Source organism: Pan troglodytes, chromosome 17, assembly GCF_028858775.2.
Source record: "Pan troglodytes isolate AG18354 chromosome 17, NHGRI_mPanTro3-v2.0_pri, whole genome shotgun sequence".
NCBI lineage: Eukaryota > Metazoa > Chordata > Mammalia > Primates > Hominidae > Pan > Pan troglodytes.
Genome location: NC_072415.2, coordinates 64,864,560 through 64,887,653, shown reverse-complemented (window position 1 = coordinate 64,887,653; position 23,094 = coordinate 64,864,560). Strand labels below are relative to the sequence as shown.

The following is a 23,094-nucleotide window of genomic DNA, read 5'->3' as shown; positions in this document are numbered from 1 at the left end:
CCCCATCTCACTCCCTCTGTGCCAGGTGCATGGGCTTCTTTGCTGTTCGTGAAAGAAGCCAGAATGCTTCAATCTAGAATGCTCTTCCTCCACATATCTACATGGATCATTCCATTACTTGCCTCTGATTGATATTAAAATATCATCTCAGTGAGGCTTTTCCTGGGCATCTGATCTAGAATTTCAGTCCTCCCTGACACCGGCCACTGACACTTTCTGCATGCCTCCTCGGCTTTATACTCTCTGCTGAGCACTTCTTGCTACTGTGTCATAGACTCACCCTGCTTATCTAGGTTGGTCTTTGTCTCCCTGGTAAAAGATAAGCTCTATAAGGTCAGGAATTTTGGTCCACTTCTGTCCACACAGAGCCCAGAACAGTGCATAACACTCTTAACAAATATTTGTTGAACAAATGAACAAGAAACTTAATTATCTCAATATATTGAGCAGTTGTTTAGTTAAAAAGACAAAATTTATTGAAGATTTTTTTGGCCATTTGATAAACAGAGTGTTACTCTCCTTATTGGCAATCTAGACAAGTTTGTCTTATTTAAGGAGTGCCAATGGGAGGTTAATATTTGGAGAACATGAATAATGATTGCAAAGGGTGTGAAAGAAATTGAGTAATACTATCAACTCCATATTTGGGGTTTACAATAGGTATGTTATTATGCGTAGTGATGTTGCTGCTTCCTACTTCTATAGGATATACTTAAGCCCACATATACCTAATAATGAATTAAAAAAAAAATCATTCCCATTTGGCAGCCATCTTTAGAAAGTGACATATTCTTCATGGGAAACACCTGATTTGTCCTGTCTGTTTTTATTGAAATCATTTCCTTGCATCTCAACATTACAATTACTTGCTTAAGAGCTGAACTATTGGTCAACCTGCCTTGATGAATCAACTGAAGAAACTGGATTGTGAGATGAGTTTTATATGAGTAATTGTTCTATATCTCATGCCGTACTGATCTGAGAGCCCAAAAACCTAACCAAAAATTTGCAGGAGTGAGGGTGGGAAAAGAGCAGGTTTCTATTCTGAACTACCTGGACATTTGGATAACTTCCATTTTTCCAGAAAAACAGTGAAATAAATGAACAGCAATTCTGAAACCAACATACAGTTGTAGTGTAAACTGGCATACCAACCGATCTTCTACCAAGAAGATCAATTATATTAGGGTTACCTTCCCTATTGGGTCAAACATGCCTGTTCCAGAAATGACCTATGAGAAAGGGGAACTGTGGTTTGCTTACATTCAACAGATTCCCTTTATCCCTTCTTGGCAACTATGAGAACAGGCTCATCCAGTTTTATCTGCTATGTTTTCTTTTCCTTTCGAAAGCAATGACAGTAACACTGTATGAGAGGCCATAGTCAATTCTGAAACAGAAAAGCTCCATTAATATTAAACTATCTGTCAAGATTACCCCTTTTTGGTCATTGGTAGGAATCACCTCTTGCCTTCAAGGATGGCTGACCCCATCTGGGTAGAGGACTATGCTAGGAAACTATGAAAAATAACTATTTGAGGGGCAATGGCACATGACAGGTATGTCTCTCTCTTCATCACTGCAATATGGACTTTACAGCAGCTTGAAAATTCATTAAACTTAAATATCTGAGTTTATATTAATGCTTAAGTCTATCTTTTCCCTCAACTTTTCAAAATTTATAAACATAAAACCCTGTATATTCTATATATGAATATGTGTGAATATAACTAAATATTGAGAACTGTAGACATTTTTCTTGTAAACAGAACAAAATCAAAATTCAGAGCTGTATTATATTAAACAATAATTTTGTTAATAACCTTGAAATTATATGTTATTACTTTGGGCTTAATTTAATGATGTGCAGTTTAAAACAACTGGAATTACATACCCTTAGCTTTACATCTTGACATAAAAAACTCACAAAACATGATACAGGTGTGAAGGCCCTAACCAAACACAGCTTTTCCCTAGGAATGCAGTCTCTGCTTACAGTTCACCTACTTCAGTAGTTTTCAGAGGCTTAATTAATGTTGCATTGGGTGGGAAAGTCTTGAAAGCTAATTTATTGTGATCAGTTGGGTGAACACACATGCACACATATACCCTAGTTGGTGCGACACTTAGATCAGAATTCGAAAGTAACAGAGCAAAAAATTGGAAAACAGAAAGTACTCTTAAGGTCTCTGTGGCTATTTCATCTAAGGAAGTGCATATAAATGTCTTATTGCTCTCCTGGCTTGCCTCACTAAGTCGCTCCTCCTGGAATGAAACTCTAAGCACATCATCATCCATGCTTTTTCTTATTCATTATTTTGATTGTTTTTTGAGATGCAAATGAAAGGAAATTGGCATTGCTGTGCCTAGGCTTTTTGTTTTTCTTTTTGCTTTTTTTTTGTGGTAACCAGCTGTTTGATAAGCAAACACTCAAAGAGAGCCAGGTCGAGTTGGCCCATGCCATCCGTGCAGCACACAGCACTACTGTCTTCTTTGCAAGGATTTCTGCTGGAAACCGCGATCGAAGGTGCACACGCACTCACACATGCACACACACACACAGAGGCCTCACTTCCCACGGCGCAGGCCGGCGCTGCAGCACCCGGGTGGGTGGGAACGCGTTCCAGCAGCAGCAGCCCGCCTTCCCAACTCACCAGCCTGCGAAGTTTCCTTGCCGGGAGAGCAGGTGTCAGATTTCAGAGAGGTTTCCTTCCCCTTCCCAAGCCCTGGAACTCCCGGGCTCCACCGTCAGCAAGGAGACAGGATCTGCTCCACAGGGCGATGAGCACGGGGACAGCTACTTATCTCCTCCAACCTGTGGCTCCGGATGGGTCCAAGGCCGGGCGGTCCGCAGCCCCTGCACGTCAGGACTGCGAGTGGCAGGGCTGGTGGCACCACCCTCGGAGTCCGCCGCGGCGGCGGGGCTGGGTAAGGTTTGTGTGAGAAGAAGGCGTGTCTGCAAGTCCCAACGCGGATGTGCGGAGCTCACCTCAGGCAAGTCTTGCTGGTGACTCAACTGCTGCAGTGAGAAACACACTCCGCTCGGGGATGAAGTCTCCACACTGTGGGGCTTCTAGCCCTACCAGCGAGCTCATTTTTATTCATTTTTGTTCTGTGTTTTCTTTGATGTCTCTCATTCAAAGAGCCCAGGGCGCTGTGAGGACTGGGGCCCTGACATTGCGTTCTCTCCTCCGAAGGGGTGTCTCATTAACTATGAAGAGTGAAGGCGAGGGATTGCGAGTGGGGAGCAGAGGATGGCCTCGGGAAATAAAAGAGGGCGTTGGAAAGAAATTAATATTTTAAGTTAGGATGTGTTCATATGAATGCATTAATCAGTATGCAACATCCAAATTCACTTCCCAAAGCCCTAATTCACTTCCTAAAGTCACTTCAGAGATCAATAGGTTACCACTAAGTAAGATAATGAGCACACGGAGGCATTGAACAAGTATTTGTTAAGCACCTGCTATGTGCTATGCCGTGTTCTAAACATATTCGATTCGTCCACAAAGCAAAGATCCTGGCTGCCCATCTTGGGATTACATTTTAGACACATTCAGACATCCCTAATTTACAGACTGGTAGTAAAGGTAAGAATACAAGGTTGGGTACATTATAATAACAACCGGTTTACTCCTCTGTGAACAAAATTTAAAAGTTCCAAACCTGTGTCTTGCATTCATGTTAGTAAACAATGAGATGCCAATGACTGCTTGAATTTTAATTACTTAACTTGTTTCTTATTCGATGCCCTAGAGACAATCTGGGAGGCACTGCTGTTATCAGCTCCCAGAGAATTTCTTGTAGAAGGGAGCAAAGGAATAGCCCAAACCAAAACACAAAACAAACAATAGCAAAGTAGTGGAAAAATGGAATATTAGAGAAAACATTTTGGTCTCATAGAAATCTGTCTATTCTATTATGAAACTATTAAAGAAGTTCTATTTTATGTCCTTCAATGTTCTTGAAAGTTGAAAAGAAGAGTAATAATAATGCCTTCATAGTGTTTTTGTGAAGAATTGACTTCATATCAGTAATGTGTGTAGAACGTGCCTGGCACAGTAAGTTCTATGAATGTGTTGGCTATACTTATAATTTTGGTAACAATCTATTCCATTCTCCCCAAGTAAGATCCAGTTCCTAAAAATTATTTTGGATCTACTGCACAAAAGTCTTTGAGGCTCAGACTGTAGATTTTCAAAGTATGTATGCTTGGAATCTATATTTATGATAAATCTACTTTGCATTTAACAGCAATATCTAAGTATATAAGAAGTGTGTGTCCATGGGCCCAGACAGAAATAAAAGAAAGAACATAAGAACCTTGAATCTTTTCCACTGTTAACACATTGACTTAAAATCACCCTCTGTGCTATACAATGATAACCCATATTCTTTATCTAGTTCATGTGTTCACTACTGACATTAGTCCTAATAGCTATTATTTCCTGTATGCAATAGAGTTTCATCTCATTTGGCTTTCACAACATTACTGTGAAATAGGCAAGGCGTCTATTATATTTATTGTCTCCATTTTCAGAATGAGGTAACTGAGGTTGAGAAAGTCGCAGTAAATCTGTCCAAAGTGATGAAGTTCAAAAGGTGGAAGTCAGGTCTATTGATCCTGAATGCCAAGCTCATAGTGGTCACTGTGTTGTGCTACCTCACTGCGACTTCTAGAAAAGGTTCCTGCCATAAGAAAATCTGACACACACATTTATTGATGACTCTCCTTGCCACCTTTCCCTAAATAAGTGTGTCACCTGCTTTATAGGGCCAACTCTTGCAGGGATAGCTCTCCTGGAGTGACTTGCCACATACAGTCCTGTCTCCGAGGTTCCAAGGCTCAGATCCAGTAGTGTTACATAGTGACACTACCAGAGAGTGGTGGAATATTTCCTTCCCTGGGAAGAGGGGTTCCAAGGAAGAGAAAGGGTAGGAAGACATAAGAGAAATGTTGCTTGGCCACTCCATGAAGGCCACTTTGACCAGAGGTAGAGCAGAATAAAAAACAATGGAAAACCAGTGAAAACAAGGTGACAGCATTGTGTGTCATGATAATAATAGTAATAACATCTTCCTGTACCTGGAGTTTACGTAGCATAACTTAACTAGACATAACATCTGTCTAATTCAATCAATATGGCACTGAGGTAAACGTTAATGTACATGGGGTGATGTGTAGTTACAAATGGCAAGATTATCACATGTATTTCATCTCTCCTCAAACTGCTTTATTACAAGAATAAATGAATTTTTTAAAATGTTATTGAATCACAAAGACAAATAAGCAGATAAAATAACACATAAACTTGTAATGAATTTTGGAAGAAGCTAAATCAGATGCAGGCGTGGTAACTGATTTGGAAGAGCAGAGGATTCTATACACTGCATGCCTGCAGGAGAGATTATGGTAAAAAGCAAGCCAATTCTTCCTGCAAAACCTGGGCAGGCTCAGGCCTAGGAGGCAGAAATCTCAGCATAGAAGGAGGCCAGGTGGTGGGGTAAACACAGGGGTTTGGTTATACGTCTGTATATTGGAATGCTTGGACCCAAAGTTCCCTTCCCCACTGTCACACAATCAACCAACCATAAGTTCCTCCATCTGCTCAATCCAGCTTCCAGGAGACTGGAGGTTTATTTTCTGGAGAAAGTAAACTAGAGTAATTTGTGGTTCAACAAGATGAACTGAACACATGCCTTTTTACCCTGCTCCTAGAGATAATGAATAAAAAAGAAATTTATATACAAAACAGGAAAAAAATCTTTTGAAATTGAAAATATACTCAACATTTACAAAAAAACTGACAGATGGGTTAGAAGACTAAGTTGAAAAATCTCTCTATTTAGCTGCAGAAATTTTAAAAAAATAGAAAAAAATTCTAACTAATGGAAATCTCAGAAAGCTCTAGAAAAGAGTTCTTTCTATGCAGAAAAGGATAAAAACACTAATTTGAAAATAATGCAAAAACAATACCAGAAATGAAGATGATGAACTTTGGGGATCAAAAGTTTCACTAAACGTCCAGGAAAACAATCCTTTAAATTAATCAAATAATTAAACTCATTGAAATATATCATTCTGAGATAAAATAAATGCAGGAATAAAGAGAAAAACCTAAAACATCTTCCAGAGACATAAAGCAGATCACATACAAGGAAAAAAAATTGCATTGGATTTCTCAAGAGCAATAATGGATCCAGAAGTTTCTTTGAATGCCTTCACATTTTTTAAATGAAATTATTTTGAACTTAGAATTGTATATCAAGACAAACTGTCAGCCAAGCTTGATTTTAAAAAATTTTCAGATATGCAAGGACTTAAAAAATATACATCCTGTGTGCCATTTTAAAGTAACAAGTAACAGTTCCCCAAACAAGCTTATAAATCAAGAAAGAGGAAGAGATGAAACCCCAAAAATGCAGGCCCAACATAGGAGGCAGTAAAATAAATTCTCCAGAGCAATAAGTGTGAAGCAGGCCTAAAGAGAGGTGAACAGATGGCTTGCAGTAGGAATGTCTCCAAGAAAAAAAAATGGAAAGAAAATGATAGATTGTTTGATACACATGTGCATTTGAAAATACAGTAGATAGTGGGAAGTGCCCACCAGATTCCATGTTCTGCTCTTTTTCCTAAGCACCACACTAGATTTCATTTCTTAGCCCCTTGCAGGTGGGGAGGCATGTCACTGAGGTCTGGTTCATGGATTGTGGGCAGAAGTCATGTACATCACTTCCAGGGTATGCCCATAAAATAACCCCTGAGATCCTCCACACTTCCCCTCTTCCCTTACTAGTGTGCAGATGCGAAGAATCAACGAAGAGCTCTAAGCCCCTAGAAGACATGAAAGCCCCTAGATGAAAAGTCATGAACCTGAATTAGGGTGTGACATGGCTACCTCAGCTGCCACACATTGGACTACCACATGAGCTAGAAGTAAACTTGTATTGTATGATGCCACGAAGATTTTTTAGAGTTGTTACCACAGTTAGATCACTCTGTTACAGTTTTAAAGATCAGTTGGAGGCAACTGTGAATAATATACAATAGGTACAGAGTGTGCTGAACTAATTTTAAAAGGACATTATTAACTCCATGAGAAACAAAAAGTTGCAAGAGAAAAGAAACATTATGATAGAATACCACTTTGTTCAGATCTGGACATAATAAAAATGTTGGGAACGCCGACAAGAGAATTAACCCTAAACTACAATAAAACTACACGTGGAGGATGGCAGAGGGAAAGACTATCTGTGTATATGTGCAGGTAAGACAACTAAACCCTCAACCATCATAACAAAAATCAATAAATAATGTGTAAAGTTGCTAAATAAAGAAATAGCAGGATAAGCAAACCAGTTAGACATATAAAAGCACAGTTAAAAAGCTGCTAAAAGAGTCAAATGTTTGCCTGTGGGGATTAAGACCAGGGCTTAGGAGGCGATCTGCACTGTTCCACAAGAACTGTAGATTTTGATTTTGTTTTAAATTATGGGATGTATTACCTTAATAAAAATAAAATTAATTTTAAATTACCCTTAAAATACACATAAGGAAACAAAAGATTTGTTCTATAGAGAAAACATTATGCTTTATTAAAGTATTTGCATATACTTTAATATAATGATCTATAAGCAGTGGAGAAAGTGAATTGAAATGCAGAATGAAGATAGATTTGAGAGGTTTGCACAATGATTTATTCATTCAACAAACATTTATTAAGCAACTTGTGCCTGGTACACTGCCAGGTATGGGGGATGCAGTGCAGAACATGAAGGAAAAATAAAGGTGGGTTCTAAGAGAAAACCAGCATTTGTAAGCTTTAAGCAACAAATATATTTGGTTTCTTCTCTCTTGTCTTTAGTAGCATGAGTCACTGACCTTCTGGTCATGATAATGCCTTTCATCTTTCACTATCCTCTTAAAAATTTCTCTTGACTTGACCCCCTCACTGATGAGATCCGAGATTTCGTAACCCTTCTCTTGCGATTGCAGGGAAGGCTTCACCAGAAAGTTATGCACGGGTGTGCCTCTACCTCCTGCTGATTTTCTGTTCATGTGAAGAAGTCTGTTTAATCACAAATAAAAATCCACCCTTCTCCAGTTTGAGAAAACCTCACAGTGTGACTAACAAGTCATAAGACTGGACTTCCAGGCCATGCTAGTTTTCTTCACAACGAAGATGTAACTTTGAGAAATATATACATGCTTAAGAGACTTTCTACTGGCAAATTACTTTAAATGTGTAGCACATAAAGACCTATTTTAGATATCTGCTCATTAAACTGGCTATGTTTTCACAATTGTACCTACTGCATCTACTCTGTGGTGAGGTCTTAACCTTCCCAGTTCCAACCTCATGTTGCCTGTTTCTTAGAATGTGTAATGAAGATATACTTGGACCTTATTTGAGATTATTGTGATTTTGTCTAATTTTTTCTTCTTATGTTAGAGGAACATGCTGTGGGAAAGGCCCAAATAATTTCATGAGTGATGTTCACATATAGCCTTGATGAATGTCCTAACTTGCCAAGAAGTCACAGTAGTGTGGGTATGCCATGATCCTGTCTATGAATATTTGACATCTTTATTAAAAAAAAACCTATAAGCAGAATTTTAGAAATAATTACAACATTGTTTAATCTATTTTAAAAACTGGTTAAAGAGAAGAAAAGTTATAAAAATAAGAACTAAGCATATAGGAAAGAATAATTCATTTTCTACAAGTCATATGACAATACACATACATAAATATAGTCATTTATTAGCATGTATAATTATATGTGTGGACATAAGTATAGTCATATGCAAATCCATATAAAATGTTTAATTATATTTGCTTTGCTGGTAGCTTTATGGTGAGGTGCAAAATAAAATGTCATATGGGTTTACCATATAAGTACAAATGAATATATGGCGATTTCTCCATTTTCCCAAAAGCTGTTACCTAAAACCAGTGTTTTTGTTACTTTTGCTGCTTTTTAAACTGCAAACACTTCAAGCTGTGATGTCATATGTTCAGGAATGATTATTAAATCATCTTAAATTCCTTTGCTGGCCTTTTAACCAATTATAAGGTATTTTTTCAGGCATCTAAACTAACATTGATTAATGTAATTTCAGGCAAATACGTCTTTCCTTCTCAAAGTACACTTTTATCAAATTAATTTGATGATTGTTTCCTTATAAGAGAACTGTAAGGACTCCAATGTTAAGATAACTATCTCTTTTTTAAGGTATAATTTGGGAAATTATCTTGCCTTATTTTTTGGCCATATGTGATGATATAAGTTGTAAATAATAACAGCTAGCTGACTGGGCGTGGTAGCCCACTCTTTTAATACCAGCACTTTGGGAGGTCGAGGTGGGTGGATCACCTGAGGTCAGGAGTTTCAGACCAGCCTGGCCGACATGGTGAAACCTCGTCTCTACTAATAACACAAAAATTAGCCAGGCATGGGGGCCATGCCTGTAATCCCAGCTACTCGGGAGACTGAGGCAGAAGAATTGCTTCAACCCAGGAGGCAGAGGTTGCAGTGAGCCGAGATCGTGCCATTGGACTCCAGCCTGGGCGACAAGCGTGAAACTCCATCTCAAAAAAATAAAAAATAAAAAAATAAAAATAACAGCTAGCTAATTAAGGTTTGATCATAGCAAAGAATCACATGCTATATGATTACTTTTTTAAAACTATACTTTTGGGAAATAATGTCAATAAACCTTATAATTTGAAGTCAGGTGGTGTGATGCCTCCAGCTTTGTTCTTTTGGCTTGGGATTGACTTGGCAATGCGGGCTCTTTTTTGGTTCCATATGAATTTAAAATAGTTTTTTCCAATTCTGTGAAGAAAGTCATTGGTAGCTTGATGGGGATGGAAATAAAAGGTATTCAATTCGGAAAAGAGGAAGTCAAATTGTGGGCAGTATGGCCATTTTCACGATATTGATTCTTCCTACCCATGCACATGGAATGTTCTTCCATTTGTTTGTATCCTCTTTTATTTCATTGAGCAGTGGTTTGCAGTTCTTCTTGAAGAGGTCCTTCAGGTCCCTTGTAAGTTGGATTCCTAGGTATTTTATTCTCTTTGAAGCAATTGTGAATGGGAGTTCACTCATGATTTGGCTCTCTGTTTGTCTGTTATTTGTGTATAAGAATGCTTGTTATTTTTGCACATTGATTTTGTATCCTGAGAATTTGCGGAAGTTGCCTATCAGCTTAAGGAGATTTTGGGCTGAGACGATGGGGTTTTCTAGATATACAATCATGTTGTCTGCAAACAGGGACAATTTGACTTCCTCTTTTCCTAATCGAATACCCTTTATTTCCTTCCCCATCAAGCTACCAATGACTTTCTTCACAGCTACAGTAACCAAAACAGCATGGTACTTGTACCAAAACAGAGATATAGACCAATGGAACAGAACAGAGCCCTCAGAAATAATGCCGCATATCTATAACCATCTGATCTTTGACAAACCTGACAAAACCAAGAAATGGGGAAATGATTCCCTATTCAATAAATGGTGCTGGGAAAACTAGCTAGCCATATGTAGAAAGCTGAAACTGGATCCCTTCCTTACACCTTATACAAAAATTAATTCAAGGTGGATTAAAGAATTAAATGTTAGACCTGAAACCATAAAAACCTTAGAAGAAAACCTAGGCAATACCATTCAGGACATAGGCATGGGCAAGGACTTCATGTCTAAAACACCAAAAGCAATGGCAACGAAAGCCAAAATTGACAAATGTGATCTAATTAAACTAAAGAGCTTCTGCACAGCAAAAGAAACTACCATCAGAATGAACAGGCAACCTACAAAATGGGAGAAAATTTTTGCAATCTACTCATCTGACAAAGGGCTAATATCCAGAATCTACAATGAACTCAAACAAATTTACAAGAAAAAAACAATCCCATCAAAAAGTGGGCAAACGATATGAACAGACACTTCTTAAAAGAAGACATTTATGCAGCCAAAAGACGCATGAAAAAATGCTCACCATCACTGGCCATCAGAGAAATGCAAATCAAAACCACAATGAGACACCATCTCACACCAGTTAGAATGGCAATCATTAAAAAGTCAGGAAACAACAGGTGCTGGAGAGGATGTGGAGAAATAGGAACACTTTTACACTGTTGGTGGGACTGTAAACTAGTTCAACCATTGTGGAAGTCAGTGTGGCGATTCCTCAGGGATCTAGAACTAGAAATACCATTTGACCCACCTATCCCATTACTGGGTATATACCCAAAGGATTATAAATCATGCTGTTATAAAGACACATGCACACGTATGTTTATCGCAGCACTATTCACAATAGCAAAGACTTGGAACCAAGCCAAATGTCCAACAATGATAGACTGGCTTAAGAAAATGTGGCACATATACACCGTGGAATACTATGCAGTCAAAAAAATGATGAGTTCATACCCTTTGTAGGGACATGGATGAAGCTGGAAACTATCATTCTCAGCAAACTATTGCAAGGACAAAAAACCAAACACCACATGTTCTCACTCATAGGTGGGAATTGAACAATTAGAACACATGGACACAGGAAGGGGAACATCACACATGGGAGCCTGTTGTGGGGTGGGGGAGGGGGGAGGGATAGCATTAGGAGATATACCTAATGTTAAATGACGAGTTAATGGGTGAAGCACACCAACATGGCACATGTATACATATGTAACTAACCTGCACGTTGTGCACATGTACCCTAAAACTTTAAGTTTTATACTTTAAGTAAAATAAAAATAAAAAATAAATAAAAAATAAATAAACCTTATAATTATGTGCAACATGATCTATTCTTTTTTTTTTTTTTTTTTTTTTTGAGATGGAGTCTTGTTCTGTCGCCCACGCTGGAGTGCAGTGCTGTGATGTTGGCTTACTGCAACCTCCGTCTCTCAGGCTCAAGTGATCCTCCCACCTGAGCCTCCTGAGTAGCTAGGATTACAGGTGCACGCCACTATGCTCAGCTAATTTTTTGTATGATCTAGTCAATTTTTATTATCAATCTGGTAACAGCTTATATGACTATAAGGAATTATTTTTTATTTTTTATTATATTTCTAGTAGTATACTAAAATAAGTAATGTAATAAGTATGTTTATATTTATGTATTGTATTTTATAATTCTATTTAGAATTATAATTATATAATATTGATAGTATATAATATTCATTAATAATTATGTTAATATATAATTATTTATAATAATTTCTATTTTTAAAGTAATGTGAAAATTCTAAATACTACAGCCATACAATTCCTTCTGAAATATGTATTGCTGCCATAAACAATAAGTAGGTTTCTGTTCTATGGATTTTTTTAGCTACAGATTTCATTGCTACTGAAGGTTGAGTGGCTGGAAGAAAATCCCCACATACTTCATATAAAATATGAATATGCTAGAACCATTCAATTTATTTTAAATCAATTATAAACAATATATTTTTATAGTCATATATTTGGTGTGAGTCTTAACAGAAGAGATGAGTTTTATAAGAATTGATTTTAAAAAACCCGATTAGGATAAAGATACAATTAATAAGAACTTCTCATTTTCTTGCATTTCTCTACCTGTAAAATGTGGTGAACACTAGTCACGTTGTTATAGAGCATTCAAACCTCTTTCCTGTTTGTGGGGCTTTCTCAGATGCATGTCTTAGTGGGATCCCACTGTAAAAGTGGGAGGTCAGGCTCTCACGGCAGGAATGGTGGTGTGTAGGACCTGAATGCAATAGCACTGAGTGATTCCAGGGGAGGCATACTAACCACATGGTTGAATGCCTTTGCTTATGGTTCTAGTCCCATGCCAATATGCCCTGGAGTAGGGAAAACAAAATGCCAAATGAGGGAGAAGCAGTCTTACACCAAAAAAAAAAAAAAAAATATGGAACTTCATCATTTGTATAAGCAAAGTGATAAACATGTATGGGAATGAATTCTGAGGGTGCTTGTACCAAGGAGAAAGGAACACAATTTTAGAAAAAGATGAATTGATTAATATAGATGCACAGGATATAATATACTAGTTTGATTAGCTGGGAGGGCTTGTAATTGTTTTCTCAGTTTGATGCAACTCAAACCCAGATTAAGCCCTGTCTTAATTCAAAGACCCACCCTAACTCTTTAGGAAGGGCATTGCAATACCATTACAAATACATTCAGAATGTCTGCTGCCTAAAATTTCCCAAAGGATTGTACGGCTATTTGCCAAGGTAATTGGCATTGGAGAACAGGAACATTTCCAGAATAATAGAAAATTGACTCTAAGCTATCACTAAGATTTGGATAACAAGAAAGCCACTGAAATTCAAGATTCAAGTCAGGATTTGTGGCTTAACCAACTTCGACTTCAATGGGGGCTCAATAGGAGTCTCAAATCCACCTCATATCTATTTTGCCATTTCCTCCCTTCCTACAGATCAAAGGATAATGTGATGGAAGAGTGAATTCAAAGATACTGAAACTATGCAACACAACTCAAGAGAATATATCCAATAGGACAGTCATTTTCTCAAAGAACTGCAGAAATTAGTGTCACCGTTAAGGATTCAAGTCCTTAACGGTGACACTAATTTCTGGTGATTCTTATGAGATCTCCTCTAGGTTTACTACACTGACTGTGTAGAAGGTGGATGGGATGGGTCTTCAAGAATGCCAGTGAATAGCTATAAACTTAATCAGATGATTACTTCAATTGCAACTAATGCAACTAATCAAATAGATACATATTCTAATACTTGGTATACTTGGATAGATGGCTCTAAGAGACTTATTTACTAAATTACTTGCAAGACTCTCCAACTAATCTAGATTTCAGACAAAGCCATTCTGTTTCTTGTATTTTATGCCCAAAAGATTTATGATAAAATATTTATTGGTAGTAGAACAGAGTGATGCATACAGCCTGTGACATTCCCTAGTAGGATAATTATTTTGGAAGCCTATACCTTATAAACTTGAGGGTCTTCCCAAGTTCCAGATAGGGTAAGATCAATAAGAACTCTAAATCTAAAGCCTTGGGTTTTACTCCAAGTTCTGCCAAAGATATGTGATAAATTCATCTTTGATCTTATATGTTCAAAATAGAAGGCTTTAAAATAACTCATTCTGCTGATAAAAGTTTCACACACCTGATGCCACAATAGGTGTCCAAAGAATGAATGTTTGTTGAGTAAATAACTGAATGAATCTGCTAATTACCTTCACATCCTTAGCAAGGAAAGTTTCAAGGAAAGGAACACAGAATCTCTTGCTTTAAATTTCAGTAACTTTGATTTTTTTAAAAAATTGAGATGTAAAACGTTAGAAATAAAGATTTGTGAAAATGATTAAAAGTATTGTATATCAGACTCTTGAAATAAATGTGATTTGCAATAAAATATTCTATAGCAAATACATTTCTTGAGCCATAATGATACAAAACATTTGTATATTTTTCTCTGTGAAAATTAGAAAGGGCAACTCCTTCACATTAGTCATTATATTACGACTTTATGTCACAATTAGTGATAAACATATTAGCAACTCTCTGTCCTGCATTTTAATAAATAAATCACAGAAATGCCTTGGCTATTGCTGGTTTGCCCTTAGCCTCGCCACAACTCATTAATGGACAAAATGGATTTGTGGCAATCAGAAAACACACAGCCCAAACTTCCACTTAATGATCCTAACTCTAAGATCTTTTAACACTTGGAACCACGATTTGGAACCTGTTTTCTCCAACTAACTGGAAGTGTTTTTCACTTTCTCTGAGACTATCACTGTCAAGATAAAAATTATCCTTAAATATTTTGTTTCAAAGTTAAAAAAATAAAATATTTGCTTAAACCACTCATTTTGTTATTAATGTTCAATAAATTAGAAAAATATTTAAACATATAGCTCCAAATATGTCAATCCCTCAGTCGTCTTGGCACGGATATACTTACTGATTTAAAAATACTACAAATACAAGTTTTTGAAAATATTGGAAATTTGTGAAATATCTCGAAGTTGAATTCAACCCCTAACCCCATGACTCTATTACCCCATGTTTGATGTAGAAGCAACTATTATCGTATTTCACCCACTCTTGATTTGGCCTTCGCTTTATACCCTCAATTTGGTCAGTGGGGACCAGAAAGCATTCCCAACCTACTAGTGTTTTTGCTGGCACAATTGATATTTTTTGGCCATGACAAGGAACAACCAACTCTACATTTCACAGTAACTCCAGAAAGGCTTGCTACTCACACTTAAGCATATTAAAATAGAGAATGTTTGTACTGGTGAATTTGTGCCATCACATACACAAACTATATTAAGCCAGCTGAAAAAGATAGGGGTTTCGATATTTAAACCTGATAAATGTTCACATTGAAACAAAAATATTTTGGTACTTAAAGAGAGATTTATTTAGCTGGTAATTTATTAATAATAATACTGGCCAGGCATGGTGGCTCACGCCTATAATCCCAGCACTTTGGGAGGCCGAGGCGGGTGGATCACCTGAGGTCAGGAGTTCGAGACCAGCCTGACCAACATGGAGAAACCCCGTCTATACTAAAATTACAAAATTAGCTGGGCATGGTGGAACATAATGAGGTATAACTTTAAGAATTTTTGTATAGTAAATACCATCATGAATTGCTTTGGGTGGTTTCTTAAAATGGTCCTCAATGTAGAAGAATAACATTAATAGCAAATTATTAAAGAATTATCAAGAAAAGTAGTAAGAGTTTCTATAAGGGAGTGAGGGGTTTACAAAATGATGCTCCTTGAAGATTTGGCTAAATCAATAAATTGATTTTAGAGTAAGGAATTGATAGACTATTCTCAGGTACACAGATTTTGATAAGTCCAGAGGCAGAGGGATTTGAGACTATATCTCCCAGGAGTATTTGGAAAATAGCCATTACGTGTTGGTGGTTAAATGAGAATCATTGTCCTTTAGCCAATGAGGTAAGATGATGTCTTGTCATGAAAGCTGAAAGCTGAGAAGTCTAACATGGCTATGTCTGCACAAAGGGGTCCCTGTTTCTGCTCAAGTTTAAAACAGGGGAGGATCCTCTGCAAGTTGTTCTAAGCCTTCTCTAGTACATAGTTACCATACTCCTGCAATAATACTTCATGGAAGATTAGTCTGACCCTTGGAAAACAATCGAAGTAGTTATAATCCATGCATTTTCAATGAGAAAAATATTGCCCCAGGGAGGCAAAATTTGTTGTTGGGAGGTGACATGATCTTACTCTTTTTATGTATGAAGCACAGATATATCTATGGCACATAAACAGATACACAGTATATCTGTGGTATTAAATTCTCATTTGGGTGGCAATTAGGGAAAAAAATGTCTGAAAAGACTTCTTAGGGTGGGGTTGGGGGTTGAGATGGTGGTTGTGAAATAAAGGATGAGAAAAACTGATAAATACCAAACACAAAATAATAACAGCACATTCCTTTCAGCCCTGACTCACAAACGTGTTCACAGACACTTAAACGTATAAACTTGATGAACATAACCTCATTCAGTATTCTACAATAAAAACTATTTGTAGTATATATACCCAAGTAACTGAATGGGTTAACTCAGTTAAATGTTGAAATATATCTATTCAAAAGATTAATGTGGTTTTAGAATATTAATATTTTGGCATGATTGTTATTCTATTAATCCCATTTTTGTGTTGGGAAGATAAAAATATATGCTTAACAAACCTTGCCTTTTTATCGTCTACAGAAGAGGGATTAGATATAACTAATCTAAGAAATATGTCCTGTCAATTGTTAAAAATATTTTTAAAATAACCAGGAGGGTAATCTGCTCTGGAGTATTGACTTACTCAGATACAGTGGGATCACTATTTGGGATTTAATTTTTTAAAAATGTTTTCCCATGGCAACTGGAGAAACGACACAACAACACATGAAGAAAAGCCATAGATTTCCCTCCTCCATTCGACCCTATTCCCTTGAGCTAAATCAAAAATATTTCCACATTAATGCTCAAATACTAATTTATATAGGGTTTTAAAAATAGAATCGTTTTATTCAATAAATCTAGATTGTAAATCTGCATCTTTCACAGCTTTCCCAGTGCAATGGCAAAGATGAATAGTAACTGCGACAAAGATGAATAGTTGTCATAGCCTACAAGTCTGAAATATTTATTATCTGGCCCTTTACAGAGAGTTTGCTGTCCCTAACAATAGAGGATTTGGTTAAATAAATTACTGTTCATCCACTCAAAACAGACTGAATTTATTGAAATGTTATTGTAAGACAGTGCCTAATTAAATGAAAATAGATGCACAATGCATATGAACTAAGCAATTGAAAACAGCATACATAGTGAAAGTCAATTTTTGTTGAAATGTGCACATATACAAAAAGTACTATGTTAGGTGCTTAGAGTTGAAAGAGCTTGGCTATCAGAGTTTCATAGATCCAAGTTCCATTACTGACCATACCAACTAATTATCCATTGTGTGGAAAAATAAGTTACTTTATCTTCTTTCTCCATTAAAAAAAATAATAACCTGGGGATGTTGAAGTATAGATATCGCTCATCTCCTTCCAAAAATTGATTTGAGGTGAATTGACATATTTATATCTATCTATTCCTGTGTTAGTCTGTTTATGTTGCTGTAAAGGAATACCAGAGACTGGGTAATTTATAAACAGGTTTATTTTGGCTCATAGTTCTGCAGACTGTACAAGAAGCATGGCACCAGCATCTACTTGGCTTCTGGCAAGGCCTTGGGAAGCTTACAATCATGGCAGAAGGCAGAGCAGGAGCCAGTGTATCACATGGTGAGAGGGGGAGCAAGACAGAGGGGAGAGGTGCCATGCTCTTTGAAACAATCAGATCTTGAGTGAACTCATTTCCACTCATTACCATGGGGAGGGCATGAAGCCATTCATGATGGATCCAACCCATGACCCAACACCTCCCACTACATCCCACTGTCAACCTGGGGATCACATTTCAACATGAGATTTGGAGGGGACAAATATCCAAACCATATCAAATCCCTTGTGGAGATTTAATTATTAAATGAGGCACGTAAACTTTCTCATAGCATGTCTAGTACATGGCACAGCAGACTACATTTTTTAATGTTCCTCTTACCTCTGCTTCAAGTAGGCAATAGAAGAAGGTAAGAAACTCCTATCTTACTTATTTTTCAATAAGCAGATGGGATACAGAAAAGAGTAAAGAAAACCCCTTCAGCGCTGGGGTATTCTCCAGCCACAGCAGTAGACAAGAACCACAGAACCTCAGAGAAAAGCCACAACCGAAAGCAGCATGAGAACAAGGTGTTAGCATATTTCTATGCCATGACATTTTGTTTCTTCTCTGAATTATGTCAACTAAGGGGTAAAATTGCAGAGGGTGAGAGAGAATCTATGCTTCTTTATTCACTCTATTTCTCAGGCTGAGACAGAATTATCATTTGCATCAAGAAGATGGGGAAAATATTTCTTGAATTATTAGTTTTATTTGCAACTATTTGGTATAGATATTGTGTACAGATGTACATATACATGTATATGTGTGTTTGTATATATTTTGTTTTCCTCACACTATGATTTAAATTATTCTAGTATTTCATCTTTAAACCATTAGAAATAAAGTATTAAAAATTAATTCCTAAAATGTCCTTGTTAATTAATGTAGAGTCACAGAATCTCAAAATTTGAAAGCAATTGTCTAGGTTAGAATTTCCCAAACTCTCTTCCATGGAACACTACACCTGAAAGGTATTAATAAGAGTGTGAGTGTGTGTGTGTGTGTGTTAAAGGAGTTCCATGGTCAGACTTCTCAGGGAAATTCTGCCTCTGCTACTGTCTCTGCAATGAGTACTAACACATTAAGGTTTCCAAAGTAATGAAACTTCTTTATTTAGCCTATCTCATCCAAAGTAATTTGGCAATAAAATTTCTTTACTCGTAAAACTCCTATTTAACATCTCCTAGGATTATTTCCAGAACATCTGTAAATTTTCTTGTAGTTAAACCCACTCATTCTACAGATGAGGAAATATAATCATGTACGACAAAAAAGAGAACCCAGAAACTCAAATCCTTCATTCATTTCTGTTTGCCAACTATTGATCTCAATATTACCCAGATTCTAAAATTCTGTTTAATACAACAACATGTTTATCTTTTCTCCATCCCAAAACCCCCCAAAATGTCAATGAAACTAATAGAAACGTATTCATTCATAAAGACAATAGCAAGAGAAAGGTACAACAGTTATTTTGACATTAGCAAGTGTGCTTATTACCTTATCAGAGCAAACTTACTCAAAATCCCCTCACTAGGAGTCATAGAGGAGAGTGATGGATTCGCTCAGAACCCATTGAGATGTTCAGCATTTAAAAATACCAGGTACTGTAAAAAAGTATTGGATGGATAGGAAGTTGCAATATGGGCATTGAGTGAATGTCTTATGAAAGAAAAATAAATCTCAAGACCCCCAAATCATTAAGCCGAAGGGAAAAGTCAAGGTGGAAACTGCATCAGGCAAACTTGCTTCCCATTTTATTCCTAAATAAGAAAGCTGCAAAGACAAAAAGCCACAAACCTCCCTCACAATCTGTCCACAAGGAAATTCCTGAAGGCCTCAAGATCTTTACCCTAAAACACAGTTCCATTGAATTTCACCCTGGCAACGTAAATCGATAGCTGATCTTCACAGGTGTAGGACAGAAAGTCATTCCTCTGCTCCCCTGAGACAAATGCATATCTGATTGCTTCCTCTGCCCTACTGTTTATGTAAAAATGCAGATTCACCGAGCCAGACTAAAGCGTAAGTGACTATTCCTCCATCCTCCTCTCATGTAAATTGTGCATTCAGCAAAAGACTGATCGAAGACTCAAAAGACTCAAAATGCAGTAGTTTGTCTCTTATCTACCTATGACCTGGGAGCTCCTGCCCTCTTGAGTTGTCCCACCGTTCCGGACTGAACCAATTTACTTCTTACACATAATGATTAACATCTCACATCCCCCCAAATGTATAAAAGCAAGCTTTACCCCAGCCATCTTTGGCACATGTCATCAGGACCTCCTGAGGCTATGTCACAGGTATGTCCTTAACCTTAGCAAAATAAACTTTCTAAATTGATTGAGACCTATCTCAGATACTATTGAGTTCACAGTCTCTATGTAGTGTGCCTCTTCCCCCATCTAAAAATTTAGGAAACTTATTTCTCAAGAGTGACTCAGATAGGTGATAAAGCATGGGGAGACTAACCAAAAAGTAATAAAACAATCCAGATTCTAATATTATAATATTAGGCTATATTTTTTCATAGGAAATGTATTCGTTTCAGGTAACATTTATCGAGAACCAATAATAATGGACTAGATGCTGAAGATACAAAGATAATTTAACAGCAGAATTCATACAAAAGCCATGATTCCTGGTCTCAAGGAGTCTACAATTGCAGGGGGAGGGTTCACAGAGGTTTTCTTATCTATTTATTTATTTATTTTGAGACAGGTCTTGCTCTGTTGCCCAGGCTGGAGTGCAGTGGCACAATCTCGGCTCACTGCAACCTCTGCCTCCTCCCCAGTTCAAGTGATTCTCATGCTTCAGCCTCCCAAGCAGCTGAGATTACAGGTGCCTGCCACCACACCCAGCTAATTTTTGTATTTTTAGTAGAGATGGGGTTTCACTATGTTTGTCAGGCTGGTCTTGAACTCCTGATCTCAGGTGATCTGTCCACCTCAGCCTCCCAATGTGCTGGGATTACAGGTGTGAGCCTTGGCACCCGGCCTGATTTTTTTTTTTTAATTCATTCATTCAACATTTATTTAGTGAGCACTTACAAACTCTGTGAAGTCCTGAATTTAAATTTCAGAACTATATTAACTCAGACAAGTTCCACAATCTCTCTAAACTTTTGTTTACTCTTTTATGTAAATTAGATGATAATAACAATAACTACTTTATAGGGTTGCATACCTGAAACACACTTTGGTAGAAATTTCTGATAAATATATATTATTAGGAAAGCAAAATATTTCCTAGAATTAATTTTTATTCGAGCAAATTTATTGGAGGCATGCAAATGACAGTCCTCACTGTGAAACCTGAAAATTTAATTTTACCAAGAAAATATACACACAAAAGTAGGCATAAATATCCTTTAAAGGAAAGACACCAGCATCTTTTAATTTAACTCTTTATCCTTCCATCTCTCACTAAGTATGGGTACATTCTAGGCACTTGTTCTTCTTTGTATATGTTGAGGATGTTCACTTGCTCTCATGTGGTATATTTTCAATAATATTTTCAGATCAATTGTTCTCAAAACTTCAATTTATGCAAATGCTGAAAAGCTGAACAGTCAGAATAATAAAATTATGATTATTTAAATTCTTAACAGTAAAACATAACTGTTTACACTTTTAAAAAGTCAGCACAATTCAAAATATCATTAGCTGTACATGAATGCGTATGTTGGCTACAAAGCAATTAAGAAAGGATAGCCCAATTTTCCAAGAAATTAATCTTAATGTAGGATCTGTTTAACAACATCCATACTTAATTTTTGAAAAGCAGCTTACATAGTCTCTGGCATGTAGGTGGATTCTCAATAAACGTGGAATTGTATTAAGTGGGTAATTTATTTATAATCAATTACATTTACTTAACTAAAGCATTTCCTAACAGGTTTGCCTCCAAACACTTGGTTTTGACTTATGCATTAGCTAAAACTTTCCTTCATTAATGAGCTATAATAAGTCTCTTCAAATTTCATTGGCTTGAACCAATGTTTATGCTCTTGCTCACCCATCTGTGGATTGGCTGCAACTTAGGTGACCTAGTCTGTGCTCCAGGTTCCAGGATTCACCTCGCAGGTTGAGTTCAAGTCTGTCCCACATGTCTTTCCTCCTCCTGGGACTAGGTGCTCCCTGAGGCATGTGGTCTGCTCCATAGTTCTCACTCTGGGGCCCAGGTTTATAGGGGTAGCAGCTCTTCAGTGCATACTCTACTGGTGGTAGACTTCAGAAGCAACCAGATCGACAAACTGAACAGACAAAAATCTTAATACCCATGCTTGAAACTGATGCTATTTGTAGTCATGTACCACTGTTCAGAGCAAGTCATGTGTCCTATCTAACAACAATATGTCAAAAAGTATAATTATTCCCTGAGGCAAGGTGGGAGGGTGTCAATGTTTCCTACATAATCACGTAACCTATTACAACTTTCTACTAGAAACTGGAAAAATGCTCAAGAAAATACAATTCAGTGACACAAATTCAATGGGGGAAAATTTCAACCAAAGAATTGATCATGTACTAATTGCACTGTCAACTGTCTTTCCTAAGGAAAAGTTCTTCTGTGGACACTGGGTTACATCTTTTCACTGTGGCCTCATCTTAGCAGCACGGTTTTCCTTTTGTTTTCCCTTTGCAATTTTTCATAATTTCTGCTATGTTAAAGGTTCTTCTCATTTTTTAGCACAGCTAGATATCTATTATTTTCCATATTTTTCTGTTTTTAACAATTCATATTTATTCTGTTCATTTAGTGATATGGGGAGTCTTTAACTGTATGTATCAATTTGGAAACTGGAAGTCTGTAAGGCATGTGTATATATGTATGTGTGTGTACACATGATCATTATTTTACATTTTTTACTACAGACTGGAAAACAAATTGATTTAGATTGGTCAATAAAGAACTGCATGATCAATCGTAAACTAACCTTTTTAGCATACTCACATGGATATCGGCTGTGTTTGAACAAGTTGACACATGTCATCTTTATTTCTGGAGGCTGATAATAAGAGATTTCTAATGTTCCTCAACATCTGGTAGTTCTCTGCTTCTACATAAATGAGCGTTTACATTTCCTTGCCCTCTGAATTCTGGTTTGGCTATATGATTGGTTTTGGCCAAAGAAATATGTGCATAAGTGATGTGTGTCTCTCTCAGGGGAAACATTTATGAGTTGGTGCACAGTGGGCCTCAGTGATCACGAGTGTGGATTGAATTGGAGATGCCATGAGACCACAGCAGCCTAGAATCCTGGGCCAACCTGTGGGGACTGCTGCCCTGGAGG

At 37.0% G+C, this 23,094-nt stretch overlaps 1 protein-coding gene across 3 annotated transcripts in view; it reads right to left on the bottom strand.

Annotated features, from left to right (window-relative positions):
• The window catches only part of RAB27B (RAB27B, member RAS oncogene family), a 173,774-nt gene that overhangs the window by 64,043 nt on the left and 86,637 nt on the right, over window positions 1–23,094 (bottom strand). The window contains exon 3 of one of the 3 annotated variants that reach the window (XM_063795727.1): window positions 2,655–3,019. The exons of the other annotated variants lie outside the window; for them this stretch is intronic. The gene's annotated coding sequence lies outside the window, so the exon portion shown is untranslated. The remainder of the gene's footprint in view (window positions 1–2,654; window positions 3,020–23,094) is intronic. 3 annotated transcript variants of the gene reach the window in all.